Here is a 10,595-nt window from a genome sequence, read left to right as displayed (position 1 = left end):
TTGTCTGTGTATTTTGCAATCTTATTGATCCATTGCATAAAATAACATAGACAAATCCATGCACATGAGTTTGTAATACCTTATTAATTGTCTTAGATCTCATTATCAGATCAAAGAAGATGAATACAGAAGGAAAGGTGGATAAATAAAAAGCTCGGTTGGTAGAAAAATGTTATTCCCAGGTGCCAAGAATTGATTTTGGTGATATTTTTTCTCCTGTTGGCAAGGTAGCTTCCATTAGATTACTTTTATCTGTTGCTGCTTCTTTTGATTTTGAGGTAGAACATATGGATGTGAAGACAACATTTCTTCATGGGGATCTAGAAGAAGAGATCTACATGAAGCAACCCGAAGGCTTTGTGGTGAAGGGTAAGAAAGAATTGGTATGCAAGTTAAAAAAGTCTCTATATGGGTTAAAAAGGTCACCAAGGATGTGGTATCAGAAATTTGATATATTTATACGGGGACTTGGCTCCACTAAAAGCAAAGCAAGTCATTGTGTGTATTTTAAATTAATTAGTGATTGTGTTATTTATTTGGTCTTGTATGTGGATGATATGTTGCTGGTTGGAAATGATAAATAAATTATCCATGATTTGAAGACCCAATTGTCCATCCAAATTCAACATGAAAGATCTTAGTGCTGAAAACTATATTTTGGGCATGGAAATTAAATGAGATTAGGCAAAGAGGAATCTCTGGTTAAACCAGAGGAAGTATGTCAAGAAAATATTGTAGAGGTTTAATATGCAGGATAGTAAACCGGTGAACGTTCCTATTCCTATAGGTGTAAAGTTATCTGCTGAACAATATCCCGAGGCACAATAAGAGGAAGAGGACATGTCTCATGTTCCATATATAAGTGCAATCGGTAGCCTGATGTATGCAATGGTCTATACTAGACCAAACATTGCACATGCAATGGGAGTATTGAGCAAGTCTATGTCAAAACCAGGGAAGGAGTATTGGAAAACAGTGAAGCGGTTTTTCAGGTATTTGCATGGCACTAGTGATTATGGTTTGTGCTACCAAGGAAGACCAGGATTGGATATAGTTTTGGACATCCATGGTTTTGTTGATGTATAATGGGCTGGAGATATGGATCAAAGAATATCTATAAGTGGGTATGTGTTTAACCTATTTGGAGGTGCAGTCAGTTGGATGAGTAAGAGGCAGTTTGTAGTGGCTCTTTCAACTACAGAGGCAGAATACATGGCAACCACTCATGCAAGCAAGGAAGCAGTTTTGTTGTAGAGATTGTGTTCAAGTATGGGGTTAGTACAAGGAGCTATAAGGATAGACTATGACAGCCAAAGTGAAATTTTCTTGGAAAAAAACCCTGCTTATCATTCAAAGACAAAGGACATTGATGTTCAGTATCACTTTGTGAGGGATATGGTTGAGGAAAAAAATCTGTTGTTGGTAAAGGTGGACACTTTGAAGAATACTGCAAATGCATTGAAAAAGTATGTGAGCACTGAGAAGTTCTCTTGGTGTAGAGAAACAATGGGCGTTGTAGGGTTGGATCAATGACTAAGCTCTCTTGTGCCCCCCTGTGGAAAGAAAAAACAAGTGGGAGAATGTTGGGTTGTGTTATATTCTTTCCACGACTACCCCACGCACGGGGGGCCGACAACCCCCCCTGTACGTCGTGCTAACACTGCCAAGGGGTAAGCAGAGGAGCAATAGCCCCCCTGCAAGAGGTTTGGGGCAACACCCTGGGAAATTTTATTTGGACCCTATATTAGGTGGGCGGACCTACCTATGGTTTTGTGCATGGATTTCGCACATGGTTTTGGGCAGGATGGTTTTCAGTCCATGATATTTTGTAGATCTTGCCAAGGGAACTACGGTTATGTTCTAATCCAGGGTTAATGGATTGGGGTTTATGGATGCTTCAACATGTATATATATGTATTGTAACATTGAAAGGAACATAATGAAAAATCAATCTGGTAGTGACGGTTTTGGGATCCAGGGGAAAATTTCTATGTATATCTGTTTTATGTTTTATGCTCTCCCCATTATTTATTTTCTATTTTTAAAATTCATATGTAGGTAATTTTTGTATAGGGTTAAAACTTACAGGCCGACGTGTAGATTTAGCCTTTAGGGGTTTGATTTTTTGATTTCTTAAATTATTAACTACCAAGAATAACCAAACATGAAGTTAGATTTAATCAAATTTAAGGGGATTTTATTTTATTTTATTCTTGTTCACATTTTGATCCGGATTTAAACAGGAACGCAACAAATTACAGAGATAACCATATACACAAAGATGCAGCGGAAATAATACTTCATTTCATTAATGGAAAATACTGAAATATGCTTACAACCAGAAATGGAAATAAACCAACTAGGGCGATGGTAGCTTATCTCTGAGAAGAGATGTGATGGCTACATGCCTCTGAACTGTATTACAATGAGGCTCGAAGGCCTATTTATTGTTGAGAAACAATGGAAAACCCTTAACATTCCAAAACCTAACCCTAGGAGATGAAACGCCAAACTGTGGGCCCCGTTTTGGGGTAAATTGGTACATCAACTTCCCGGGGTCGTAACTTTGGCATATGATCTCCGTTTGACGCGTACAATAGCTCATTAGAAAGATCTATCCGAGCACTATCATTGTTAGAACGAGCAACATCGGTCCATTCCATGGACCCATGTTGCCCCTGGATTCCCCAAAAAACGTCGTTTAGGGCCTCAAAACGGCTCCGGAAGTTCAGGACCCGAAAAACTGCTAAAAATAGTAAGTTGTGCTACAATTAAGGAAACTGAAAATGCTGAGAAAGACAATGTGGGGGTCCAGGTGGACTTGGAAAGTGGCCACCAAGATCCACCTGGATCATTCCTCCCCCCTTAGGAAGCAATGGTCCCCATTGCATTAAGCTCCTCCATGAGATGAGGAAACTTCTACTGAACTTGTTCCCTGGTGAGCCAGTTGCCCTGCTGAAGGAGTTGGCCTACTTTGACAACTCGATGCAGTTGGATATCCTGTTGGCGAGTGTTCTTGATCTGTGTGTCCATGATCCGATCAGTTGCAGCTTGTTCCATGCAATCTGGATTTAATTCTGTTGGTTTGAGCTGTTCTGCAATGTCGGATGTGTCGAGCAATGGTGGAAAGTATGGCCGAAGGCGGTCCACATTGAACACTGGGTGCAGGCCCAGGAATGGGGGAATGTTGAGCTCAAATGCATTGTCTCCCATAGCCTTAGTAATGGTGTAAGGACCATATCGGAGTGGTCTCAATTTCCGATAGGCTCCAGTAAGGCGTTCCTTTTGCAAATGCAACCAGACTTTGTCGCCCACCTGAAACTTGTGTGCCACCCGATGTTGATCATGTCGCTGCTTGTACTTGGCATTTGATTTCTCAAGAATGTCATGGACCTGCTGGCGAATATGTTGGATGCGCTCAATGAAGCTGGTGGCCTTATCTGTTTCGGACTGGACATGAGCTGAATTCATGTGAGTAGCTGCAAGTGGCATGGCCACATCAATGGGGCATAGTGGCTGGAATCCCAAACCCACCTGGAAAGGGCTATGGCCAGTGGAGCTGTGAAGAGCTCGGTTGTAGCTGTGCTGAACATAGGGAAGGCTCTCGTCCCATGTACGTGGATGCTTTGAGTTATACATGCGCAGAATGTGCACAATCATCCTATTGACAACCTCTGTCTGGCCATCAGTTTGAGGATGGAAGGTTGTGGACTTCGTGAGTTTGGTGTCCAGCATTGACCAGAGACTGGACCAAAATGTGCTGAGAAACCGACTGTCTCGATCTGAGATGATAGACTGTGGGATCCCAAAGTGCGCCCACACTCGTTCAAAGAAGAGTTTAGCAGTGGCTTCTGCTGTGATATTCTTCTTGCAGGCCACCATAATGGCCATCTTCGAGAACCTGTCGACGACCACAAAAACACAGTCGTTTCCATGCTTAGTGGAAGGAAGGCTTGACATGTAATCCATGGAGATGGATTCTGAAGGTCGGCTAGGGGTAGGCAACGGGGTATAGAGGTCGTGCTTCTTAATGGTCGGTTTGGCAATGGCACAGGCAGTACATGATCGGATGTACTTCCCAACATCCTGTCGAAGATTCGGCCAATAGAAATAATTTTGCAGTACTGCCACTGTTTTCTCAACCCCGAAATGTCCAGCAGCCCGACTGTAGTGTGCTTCCCAAATCATCTTGGCACGCTCGCTTGAAGGAACACAAAGGTGACCGAGGTGGCATAATAGGGCATCCTGGAGGTGAAAATCTGCAACATGCCGACCCTCCAAGAGTGTCTGGTATGTGTGGCCGAATTCTGGGTCGCTTTTGTAGAGAAGTGGCCAATCAGAAGTCTTGTGCCCACAAGAGTTGAGCATGGTGGTTAGCGCCATGATCGGTGGTCGACTGAGGCAATCTGCAACATTATTGGTGCTGCCCTTTTTATACTTGATATTCAAGTGAAACTTTTGCAAGTATGTAGACCACTTCTGATGGCGATCATTCTGCAATTTCCCTTGGGTCTGTATGAACTGCAGGGGTCGGTGGTCTGTGTGGATGATCGTTTCCTTCCCCAAAATGTAATGCTTCCATTGTCGGTAGGCCTGTACAATGGAATACATCTCTTTATCATAAGTGGGGTACTTTCGGACTGTGTCTGAAAGTGTTTCACTGTGATATGCCACTGGATGTCCATGTTGAGTAAGGACTGCGCCAATAGCATAGTCAAAGGCATCTGTCTCGACCTCAAATAGTTGTTGTAAATTTGGTAACGCGAGCACTGGTGCCGTGCAGAGGCGATCCCTCAACTCCCTGAATGCCTTCTGTTGAGATTCAGACCAAAAGAATTTTGCTTTCGCCCCTCCCTTGGTGACTTGACTCAAGGGCCAAGAAATATGAGAAAACCCCAACACAAACCTGCGGTAGAAGTTGGCCAGACCTAGAAAGCTACGGAGCTCTGTTAGAGTGGTTGGAGAGGGCCAATCTCGAATGACTTGGACCTTGGCTGGATCGACATGCACCCCCTGTTCATCAATGATGTATCCCAGATACTGAACCTGGGTCATGCCAAAAGTGCATTTCTCCAAATTGGCACATAGCTTGTGTTGCCGCAGTGTTTGGAGAACCTGTCGGATGTGGTGGAGGTGCTCTTCCCAACTCTGGCTGAAGATCAGAATGTCATCCAAGTATACTACTACAAAGGAGTTGGTGAATGGCCGCAAGATGTCATCCATTAGCCTCATAAAGGTTGCAGGAGAATTCGTCAATCCGAAAGGCATGACCAACCATTCGAAGAGGCCCTCCTTGGATTTGAAGGCAGTCTTCCACACATCGGAGGGTTCGATTGGTACCTGGTGATATCCTGACTTCAGATCGATCTTGCTTAAATATTTCGCCCCCTTTAGTTGGTCTAGGAGGACATCAATCCACGGGATCGGGTACCTATTACGGACAGTGATCTTGTTCAGCGCCCGATAGTCAATACAGAGTCTCCACGTCCCATCCTTCTTCTGTACCAACACGATCAGGCTCCCACAGGGCGATGAACTCGGATGGATGTGACCTTTCTGCAGGAGCTCCTGAATTTTCCTCTTGATTTCATTGTTCTCCAGAACGGAGTGCCGATAAATTAGTCCATTGGGTAGCGGCGCATCTGGGGTTAGATCGATGGAGTGCTTGACTTGACAGTGTAGAGGAACCCCTGCCGGGGAGGTGAAGATGTCCTCGTACTCCTCCACAATCTTGTCCATCTGTAGTTGTCATGCAGAGGGACCCCGTTTGGAGGTCGCGGCCACTGTCTTCTTCTTTCCTTGAGGGCGTATCATCAGGAAAACAAATTTCCTGGGTTTGGAAATGATCTTACTGCATTGTTTTGCAGTAATCAAAGAGATGGCGACAGGTGGTGCTACCTCTGGTATCCTGAACAACTTATTTCCCAATGTAATAATAACAGCACGAGGCCTTGATTCATACACATCATGTCACTTCCACAAGTATGGTTGTCCTAGTAATACATCACAAACTTCAAGGGGAGCAATGTCACACAATACCTCATCCGTGAATGGCTTGATGTTGTATGGAAGGTGACACTGCTGGCTCACGCGAAGATCTCATCCTTGGTGAAGCCACCAATGGTGTATGGTTGTGGATGTGCTGTGGTCGATAAGCCCAACCGCTTCACGACCTCTGCCGAAATGAGGTTCTTTTGACTCCCGCTATCAACAATGAACTGTATCGGGGAGCCCTTTACCCACATCTGGGAGTGGAAGAGACGCTCCTCCTCCTCTGGATCTTCGGGTTCATTTTTCTGAATCTTTGCGGTAGCAACAGTGGCGCTGGGATCCGCATCAATGATCTGCTTCCCTTTTTCATACCCCTTATCGGGTTCTGACTCAGAGTCGGAACATGCATCTGATTCTGAAACCTTTAGCTCAGCCACCAGTGACTGCTTGGCCCGACACTCACTTGTGTTGTGAGTGGAGCTCTTATGGAACTCGCACCATTTTCCAGTGTCCTTTCTCGGCTTCGCGGCGCTGTTCTTTGCTTGCAGCTTTGGCTGGTTGTCTTGGGCTGTCCCGCCTTGGCTTTGTCCTTTGTTCTGTGGTTTAGGGGCACCTTTCCCCTGCTTTGGATTCGCAGATCCAAAGTCTCGCTTCTTTTGTTTAAACTTCTGCTCGACCTTGACGGCATATCGGTATGCTGCGCCGAGCGAGGGGATGTTTAGGAATTGTATTTCTTCTTGGATGTACTTGTGCAGGCAGCCACGATATTTGAGTATCAAATGTTGCTCCGAATCCTTGATACCCAACTTTGTACGAAGGGTATGGAAAAGATTGGTGAACTCCGGCACGTCTTGGTCCCTTCCCTGCCGCAGCGTGGTCCACTTTATGTATTCATCCTCATAGCTTCTGACAGGGTTGTACTGCTCCTTGATGGCATCCCGGAACGAATCCCAGGTGGGTGCGGCTGAAAATAGTGAGCCAGTACTTTCATCCTTCTGCTCGCAGTAGGTTTCCCACCAGTCCTTGACGTGGGGGGCTGCTTTGAGAAGAGCAAAAACAATCTTTTCCCGACTCGAAAAGTCATGAACAGAAAAATAACCCTCTACCAGATTTAACCATTTAGCTACGGCATCTGCGTCTATCTGACCCTCGAATATGGGGATTTCAAAATTAACTTGTACCTTAAAAGGTGTGGCGTTTCCAGAGTAGCTGCTGGAAGCCGATGCGTCGCTTCTGGGTAGCCGCTGAAGGATCTGGGCAAAGCTGTCCATCATCGCGTTCCGTTGTCGCTCGAGGGCTTCTTCAAGCAAGATTTTGATGGGATCTCCTGCCCCCTCGTCTTTCTTCTCGTCCGCCATGGGAGGCCGTCGGGATTTGCGAGGCTGGTCTTGCAAAGGTTCAACCAGTTCAAGCCCTAACTCCTTATATCCCGACCTTGTTGGGGACATACAAAGAAAAATAGAGAAAAAGCAGACCGCTCTGATACCACTGATCCGGATTTAAACAGGAACGCAACAAATTACAGAGATAACCATATACACAAAGATGCAGCGGAAATAATACTTCATTTCATTAATGGAAAATACTGAAATATGCTTACAACCAGAAATGGAAATAAACCAACTAGGGTGATGGTAGCTTATCTCTGAGAAGAGATGTGATGGCTACATGCCTCTGAACTGTATTACAATGAGGCTCGAAGGCCTATTTATTGTTGAGAAACAATGGAAAACCCTTAACATTCCAAAACCTAACCCTATGAGATGAAACGCCAAACTGTGGGCCCCGTTATGGGGTAAATTGGTACATCAACTTCCCGGGGTCGTAACTTTGGCATATGATCTCTGTTTGACGCGTACAATAGCTCATTAGAAAGATCTATCTGAGCACTATCATTGTTGGAACAGTGGACCCATGTTGCCCCTAGATTCCCCAAAAAACGTCGTTTAGGGCCTCAAAACGGCTCCGGAAGTTCAGGACCCGAAAAACTGCTAAAAATAGTAAGTTGTGCTACAATTAAGGAAACTGAAAATGCTGAGAAAGACAATGTGGGGGTCTAGGTGGACTTGGCAGGTGGCCACCAAGATCCACCTGGATCACATTCATGTTCTTGTTCGAGTTCAGGTTTAGGTTCAGGTTGATTTTTGGTGAATCAAAATGAATAAATTCAATAGGAGTTAAAATTTAGCGAACTTCAACATGGTGACTTAGGTTGTACTAGCTACAAAAATTGGCGATGCACTAGTAGGACCCCTAATCTCTGAGTGTTTCCTAAGAATTTGTTCCAAATCACTTGTGATTAGTGTGTCTGTAAGCTATATTATTCCTTCCATGAGGGTAACACTATTTAGGACTGTGGAATGCGGAGTTACATGACTTCTCCCTCCCCGATTTTGGTTGCAACCTAAGGAAGGACCAAAAAGGTATAACTTCTAATATGGGCCTACCTCTTCACTTTGAACTTTGATGCTTTGAAGACAATGATACTTCAAGAGATTAAACATTAGGATATTTTTGAGCTCTAAAATGGGTTTCCTAAAAAAAAAAAAAAATAATAGTTAAAATAATAAAATATGACTTATGGATTTTCAAATAAAAAGAAAGGAAACTAATTCTTTTATTGTATTTCCAGATTATCTCTTTCTAGGTTCACTCAAATGTCAAGTGTGGACACCTATTGGATGTAGAATTAAATTCCACAACCAACGAGTACTTACTTTTCATACTTTTGAGTAAACTAACATAAAAAAAATGAAAATACATGAAAAAAACATTTTATACTTTTTTGATGTGAATCTTCTCATAAGTATGAGCGTGGGTATTCATTGGAAGTGGAATTTAACTCTGCATCTAATGGGTGACTACACTTGACACTTGTGTATGTTGAGAAATGAAGTGATAGATAAATTAAAGCTTGATTCCTCTTACTTGATAATTACATGTGAATGTAAATTGTCTTCTTTTAATTTATTTTCTTCTTCATCAAGAAATTATATAAAACTTGAAACCATAAAGATCACAAAGAGACAAAGAACACCAGAGATTAGGCTCCAAGCTAGGGAAAAATTCCAAAAGGGGGAAAACCCAAACAATCCTTCTCTTATAGAATCATATCAAAATGATATATCTAAGACTTAATACCAAGACCAAGACCAAGACTGCCCAAAATATCCAAGTCAACCCTCCTTCCAGTCTCCTCCAACCAAGTCAAAAGTAAACACTGGTCAAACCTTCTTAAATATGGTTAAATTACAAAAATTTTGGACCTGTAATTTTCACAGAGTTTCCCCAAAAACTTTGCATGTGTATGCAGAAACAAGCTAGAAACACCTAAATTTATGTCTCCTTTGACTTCTCTCTCTCCTTTGACCTCACCCCTTTTCTTCCCTCCTTTGGCACATAAATCGACATGTTGATGTGATGAATGATTGAGGCCAAATTGACTTGTATTTATACATGTCCAAAAGGGTTGAATATCTACCTTTAAGGCTCATTTGTTCAAAGCCTTGGGTTGGCTTTTTGACTAAAAATAAAATTTTCTTTTCTTTTACAAAAATTCCAAATGGGACTTAACTAAAATACATTTATATTGATTCAAATGACTCTATAAGCATGAATAACATGCTTTGAATTAAAATAAAATAATAATAATGAATATAATCAATGATAAAATTTACATTTTATTACATTATGAAGACTGACACTAGTTGCATTTTTCAATGCTTCCTTTTAACTAGGGAGGTATTCATAATGACACAATAGGATAGTCAAGTTGAAATAAACATATAAGAAAGGATCCATATTGGTAAGCATCGATGATGATTTATGTCATCATAGCCAACATTGTAAAAAAAAGAAATGCCTTGACTAACAAGATCCATCTCTCCCTTAGATCAAAACACAATGCTGGGAGGAAATAATTTGGACACCATCGTCTCTCAGGTACATACCCCACTTGGGTATTCCTAAGGTATGACCTCATAGGACCATTTTCTACTCGAAGGAAAAGTACATCCTCCGAACCATTCTTTACCAAGTCCATGTATCTAACATAGGATGTTAATCCTAGTCAATCATAATACATGACTCAAGAATGTATGTTCTTAATGCTTACCCAATCCATCATTCTCCAAGCTAGTGTATTTACTGGGCTTACAATTGTTATTCCTGGCCATAATACATGACACATGGAGAATATGGTGTCCATCCTCACTCCCTCTCAAGCAGGGAGAAGATGTCCACAAGCCCAAGCTTGCCTCGCAAATACTCAAGCTTCCGGTTAGGAAGAGGCTTTGTCAATATATCTGCTATCTATTTATTAGTGGAGATGTATTATAGTTTCACGATGCCACCTTGCAGAAAGCTTCGAATGTAGTGATATTTGATATTAATGTGATTTGTCCTTGCATGGAAAATTGTGCCCTCTGCCAGCCTTATGCAACTCTGGTTGTCACAAAATATGATGGTAGAGTCCAAAGGTCCTTCAAATAAATTTGTTAGTAACTTATTGAGCCAAACTAATTCTCGACTAACTTCACTGGCTGCTATGTATTTAGCTTCAACAATACTCAATGCAACCTAGTCTTGTTACTTGCTCATCCATG

This window comes from Pinus tabuliformis, chromosome 8, assembly GCF_031772625.1.
Source record: "Pinus tabuliformis cultivar Carrire ecotype Pingquan chromosome 8, CPIR1, whole genome shotgun sequence".
NCBI lineage: Eukaryota > Viridiplantae > Streptophyta > Pinopsida > Pinales > Pinaceae > Pinus > Pinus tabuliformis.
This window is presented reverse-complemented; position numbering follows the sequence as displayed.